The sequence below is a fragment of the Syngnathus acus genome, chromosome 2 (assembly GCF_901709675.1).
Source record: "Syngnathus acus chromosome 2, fSynAcu1.2, whole genome shotgun sequence".
Taxonomy (NCBI): domain Eukaryota; kingdom Metazoa; phylum Chordata; class Actinopteri; order Syngnathiformes; family Syngnathidae; genus Syngnathus; species Syngnathus acus.
Genome location: NC_051088.1, coordinates 6,356,234 through 6,362,694, shown reverse-complemented (window position 1 = coordinate 6,362,694; position 6,461 = coordinate 6,356,234).

Below are 6,461 nucleotides of genomic sequence, written 5' to 3'. Positions count from 1 at the left end.
ACATAGTGAAATGGGGGGATGAAATGAAATATTAAGTGAAATAATATTACGTTTGCTCCTATGTGCTTCCTATAATATACAAGACTGGTGCATGCAGGCATGTAGTATGATTAAAAATCTAGTCTCTTAATTTAATATTCAAGAATTAAAAGTATTTTTTATGCATGAAAAATCATTAGCTCATTCGTTCCTTTCCTTTTCCTCTGGCAATTGAAAATAAATTCTTCTTTATTATTATATTTGTTATTATTTATTCTCTAAATTATTTATTTTCATATTTCAACACTGGAGCCACTATCAAGATAGCATTGGGCGAGAGGCAGACTACACCCTGGAATAATCACCAGCTCGCCGAGCACAACCAACGACTCACATTCATTGACCTATAGTCAAGTTAGGTTGCATAGCACTTAATCACATAAGAGGCTCAAATGGCTTCACAGGCTCATAGTTGTCAAAGATTGGCCCCTTTCGAAAACAAATTGAGTTCGGAAAAAAAAATAGAACTGATCAGCAGTGCGATTTTAGCCTTAGGGTTGTGCCTGTGATTGTGTGAACCACATTGAGTTGCCTTGTGAATCAAATGTGCTACATAAACAAAGCTGCTTCGCCTTAGACTTATTATCCATAGAAAGCAAAGCTGGCACATATTCATTTTTATGAAGGTGCAAGACTGGTTCAGCGTGTTTAAGAATTTTGGTTGGGGGTTAACAAACATTATTCAGATGATAATGATTACTGTTCGTTCAATAGATTTCCATAGCTTCAGAGGGACTGTCCCGCACTATTGTCAATTGGGTGATGTTACATTACACACATTCGTGGAACGCCAAATCTATCTGCCTGCGCCTGATTAAATACAGCAAAATTGTGCTCGAGCATCTGCACGAAAATAACAGATCTGCTTTTGAAAAGTAAATGCCAAAGATTGCACGCTTCAACCTCCTGCATGGACTCCTTCAACTCTATATGTGCGGCACTGTATGCCTCTCACAGGCTGATTTGAACGGGTATTAGAGGAGGCATTTCCATTGGCTGCAAAGCAAGTCGGCTTTGTTCTCCCCCACAGTGGTGCAAACCACCCATTAATTGCTCACTGCACCAAGCTGCAAAAATACCAACACTGGATATAGCCCACCACTTTGCACAGTTAGACAGCGCTATGTGCCAGACTCGCTCGACATGAATATTGGTGTAGCCCTGGGAGTTTGCACAACAGTTAACCACAACACCCTCCTGCTGTCAGGTTGGCCAGCCAGTACCCACTCCCGCCTGGCTGCCAGCTTGCCCATATCCAACAGAACTCAGGAGGCTTTTGCTACCGCCTACCCCAATCTCCCTACTGCCTTCCTCCTCTCAATTCCTGTTTTTCCAACCTCTGACAGCAACTTCCAGTCTGATTGGGATGGGATGCCTCTTCACCATAGCTAATTAAACAACCATGTCGGCCAGCCTATTCATGCAGTCATGCACCACATCTCTGCCGTGCTCAGATTTCCTCTCAAATCCCTCTTCACGTTGCTCTTTGCACGACATTATAAGCCAAGGTTGTGTGGATGACAATAGGGAGCTGGAATCTTTGCTTCAAATGCACCCCTGGATTTGAAGCATCGGCGAGTTTCAGGAGACTCGTTGTCATTTGATTTCATTGGGTGCTGCTGGTCTTGTTCCGTCCTTGACAAATTTGATGCCCAGTGAGAATTCACAAACATGCTGACTTAGACCATTGCCCCAGCACGAAAATGACAATGCACCGTTTTTTACCCAAAGCCCGTCTTACTTTCTATATTCCCAAATTGTCGGGTGAGTCGAAGGCGAGTACAGTACAACAATTTGACATATCCGGTATATCTATTCTTCCAACAGGTTGCTGTCTTCAAGGCCAGATGTTGCCTTAACTATTGAAGCCTTCATTCTCTGTCCATTAAAAGCTGTGTAATGCTCTTGGGACAGACGCATCCAGCCAGCACATTCATACAAAACTAGGCCGTGTGTGTGTGTGTGTGTGTGTGTGTGTGTGTGTGTGTGTGTGTGTGTGTGTGTGTGTGTGTGTGTGTGTGTGTGTGTGTGTGTGTGTGTGTGTGTGCGTGCGTGCGTGCGTGCCTGCGTGCGTGCATGCGTTTAAGAGGAAGGGTCCAAACGTGGTCTTCCTTAAAGAAAGGAAAAGAAATGTGCAACATGATTTTCGTATTTCTTTATTCTTCATGATGTGGCATCTTCGGGTTGCATGACATAGCACATCTGGATTGTGTCTAAACAAACATGCCAGTCTGACCTCAGCTCCCACAGCACTCAGACGCTGTTTCGTCATCCCGAGGCCTCATGCCATACGTTGGCTGCAATAGGGGATTTGACGGGCTGTATGAGTGAGCGTGCGTGTGTGTGCTGTATGAGTGCGTGTGTGTGCGTGCTTGTGTGCATGCATGCTTGTGTGCATGCATGCATGCATGTGTGTTTTACCGTATGTACGTAGTGATTCCCTGTGCGCACATGTGCAAGAATTCATGTGCACAAGTGTAGCAGAAGTGTGCTAATGCGTGAGCTAAAACTAGCAGAGCGAAAGGTGCAATGTAGCCGCTGAAGTGCGGACATGTCATGAGAGAGAAAATAGACTCTTCAAGCTGGGGATGCCTCCTGAGGACTCAGGTGTTTTCACACAGGAAGATGGAGGAAGAGAAGCAGGGGGTTGGGTGTTTTGAAAGTGTGTGCGCATGTGTGTCTGTGCGTGCGTGCGTGCGTGCGTGCGTGATTGTGTGCTGTGTATGTGAGAGAAAGAGAGAGAGACCGCGACAGAGAGAAAGAGGGTGGAAGAGAAGGGTGTAGAGCTGAAAGTGTCAGACTATGGCAAATGATCAGAGGACAGTATAATGCCAGCCTCATACATATTGAGAGAGGTGTTTGCCTCAATCTCTTCCACTCTTTGTCACTATATTTCGTGTTATTCTTGGATTGTATCCCTACTTTGTTGCATTTTGTACTCTAATGCACATTTTAAGCACATTTTAAACCGAATTTTATGTACAATTTAGTAGGGGAAAAATTATCTGATATTTTTTACTTCCCGTCAAGGTGAAATTATTATTCATAATAATTATAGCAATTATAATAATTATAATAATAATGATAATGATAATGGCAATGTACATGTTATAGGTCACATTCAGAGAGGAAAAAGTTTCATTTTGGGCTCATTATTTTTCATATCACTTAAACTTGGCATTTGAACAGGAGTGTGTGGACGTTTTGTATCCAACATACTCCACCCCAATCATACTACAATTACAAAGTAGGTGTACTGTAGTAGTCATCAGAAATCTTCCGGGTAAACACTGTTATAGCTTAATGCAGATGGCAGTAATGTCACAATGATGAACGGTATATTAACAAAAACTGCTTAGGCTATCAGCATCTAAGTCAGGGCTCGGCAACCCGCGGCTCTTTAGCACGCCCCTAGAATTTTTGCAAAAATGCGTGAAAATGGAAAAATGTTTTTGTTGTTGTTGTTGTTCTTTTAAATATGGTTTTTATACGCTAATCATGACACAACCATTCTTATGCTATAAAAATGTATGAAGTTGTAAATTTATTAAAAATTCCGCATTTAAGAATGACGCCAAATGGGAAAATTGCGTCATAGCCTGCGACACAGCACAGGTGTGTTGAAAACAAAAAGGTGTGTGAGTGATGGGCCACGGATTCAAAAGGCAAAAAGAAAAAGATTGCTGATGAGAACAGAGGCTTTAAGAAAGAATGGACTCAACTATTTGCTTTCATTGCCAATGCTGAAGCATTGCCTGCATGTTTGATTTGCAATGAGAAGTTGTCAAATAACAAGAAGAGGAATTTGGAGCGACATTTTCAGCTAAAGCATGCTAAATTTGCTGCCGATCACCCAGTTGCAACTGAGAGGAAACATGCAATTGCAGTGCTGGTGGAGAAATTTGAGGACCGAAAAAACACTTTCAAGAAGTGGATTGCATCTCCAAACTCTTCTACTGATGCAAGTTTTGTTGCAGCCCGGGAGATGTTGAAGTGCGTATCTTGGAACAAAACCGAGATCATTCAGAAAATTAAAGACATGCCTCTCCGCACAAACAATATCACCGATCAACAAATCAAGGACATCAATTCAGCTCCAGCTTTTTCACAATTGCCTGATGGATGTGTCGTGGACCATGACCGATATCGAACAGACAGCTCTGCTATGCAGGTACGTGAACTCTAATGGGCCGCAAGATGAAATGATCAAATTGATACCATTATATATTTTTTTTTTATTTCAATAGTAGGCATACAATTTATGTATTGACAGTCTGTGTTGCATTATAAAAGGCTTTTAGATTTTTTGCGGCTCCAGCCAGGTATGTTTTGGGGGGTTTTTTTGGGCTAATGTGGCTCTTTGAACATTTTGGGTTGCCGAATCCTGTAATAGACAAATTTACGATTTATTTTCACTTTTTAACATCTTCCAACAATGGACTTTATTATTTTATTTTGACATAATGCTAACATTGACGGTTTGCTTCTGACATGGGGCAACTTTTGGATGGGAAGAATCTTCTTGCAACACTGTATTTTCAGCACTAGAGCGCAGCATTTAATTAAAGCTGGCTGCTGGATGCTGAAAGGATTAATCTTATGAATTTCATTTTCATGGCGCATCTATTCTGCTCGTACCACTAGAATAATTTATTTTAAAAAAAAATCCACCCATTATGAAGAAGGTGACATTCAAATCATTGGGGCTGAGAAGTTTTGATTGGATGGGCTGCTTCAGTGAAGAATTTAGTGATTATTTGAAATGATAATGTGATTGAATAAACTGTGCAACCGCAAATATGTTTTCACATTTTGTAAGGTGTTTATGAACAGTTTCAACATTTTAACCACTACTTTTAAAGACTCGACACTGTTTTACAGCACACCAAAAATTGGATGATATCACTGATGTCACTGTTCACTTTAATGAAAATGTGCCCATGGTTACTTCACTGCCTAGTATTGTGGGGCCAATGCCAAGTATACTATAGAATACGATACAGAACCAAAGGTAAACATTTCCAACAAATGAATAGATATCTATTTACAATATTGCTTGGACACAATTACATTCATCACTTCAGTGCGATTCATCCTTCACACAGTCACTCATGGAAACAGAAAAGTAATTCCGTCCGACTGCAGGCGAGCGAGAGCTCGGGATTTCATGACAAAGCGCGCTGGCACTCCTGTATAATGTGACCAACTTCAGGCAAAACACTACCGCTTTTATCCATGTGGAGCCGCCATAATCAACAAAAACTGAAATTTATCTACTGGGTTTTAAAGAGGCTCCAACAATTAAACCAAAAAGGAAAGATTCTTCTTTGCTATGCTGCCAGAGATGAATCCATTTGACTTTGGGCTGATTAAAAATGTACTTGTCTTAATGTTGTGTTTGTTTAAGGTACATTTTGCGCTTACTAAGTGCAGCTCTTTTAGAGTGATCACACAAAAGCTGCAATCTAGACTTGTGGAAGATAGGCTATGGAATAGTTCATTAAAATTGGAAGCAGATACGTTTAACGTAAAATATCACAGTAATGTTGTTGGAGCTCCTACTCTCAGTAGTTTACATTTTAAAAATTGCAGGTAAAACTGTTGATACATTTGTTTGCATGTAGGATACGAAAAGGATAGGATCCTTTGTCGATTTTTTTTCTTTAATTTCTCATCTGGCAAAACAGCAATTACCAGAGCGAAACATACAATTTACACAACACATTAAACAAAGTAAAGGACAAAAAATTATGGTTTTGAGACCCATCAGAAATCTGCAAATCTGCCAGATAATAAAGTTTAATTGTTTATTATTGTGTATTATGAAATCCATATTTGATTGTCCGCTTAGCTACATTGCAAAGCTGGACCATGGTCAAGATAAGTAATTTTAAACTTAAAACATTTTGGCGTTTTAAAGTTGCAAATAAAAATAAGTGAGTATGAGGCTTTGTAAAACTCTCTGGCAGCCACCATAGATACATGCACTCAACCATTTTAATCAAATAGTGGTTCTCATCTTTTATACCATAGTATGACCGAGCTGATGTTGGACGGATCGGGGACGAGAACGGAATGGGTCTGGGGATGGCTATATTATGGGACAGAGGGACGATGATGGGAATATGTCCAGGTCGGGGACGAAGGAAGGACAACGGACTGGCATAATAATAAAAAATAAAATAATAATAATTTCAATAATAATAAAAACATCTCACTAGTCTTTATGTATTGAACTGCACATCTCTGAAACAAAAACATCTCACATACATACCCAAGGGAAGCATCGCGAATAAATAATTATAACTATATATGTATATATATAAACTTTGTTTCTCGCTCTCGCTCTATCTCGCTATCTCTCTTTGTCTCTCTGTGTGTGTCTCTGTCTCTCGCTGTCTCTCTCTTTCTCTCTCTCTCTC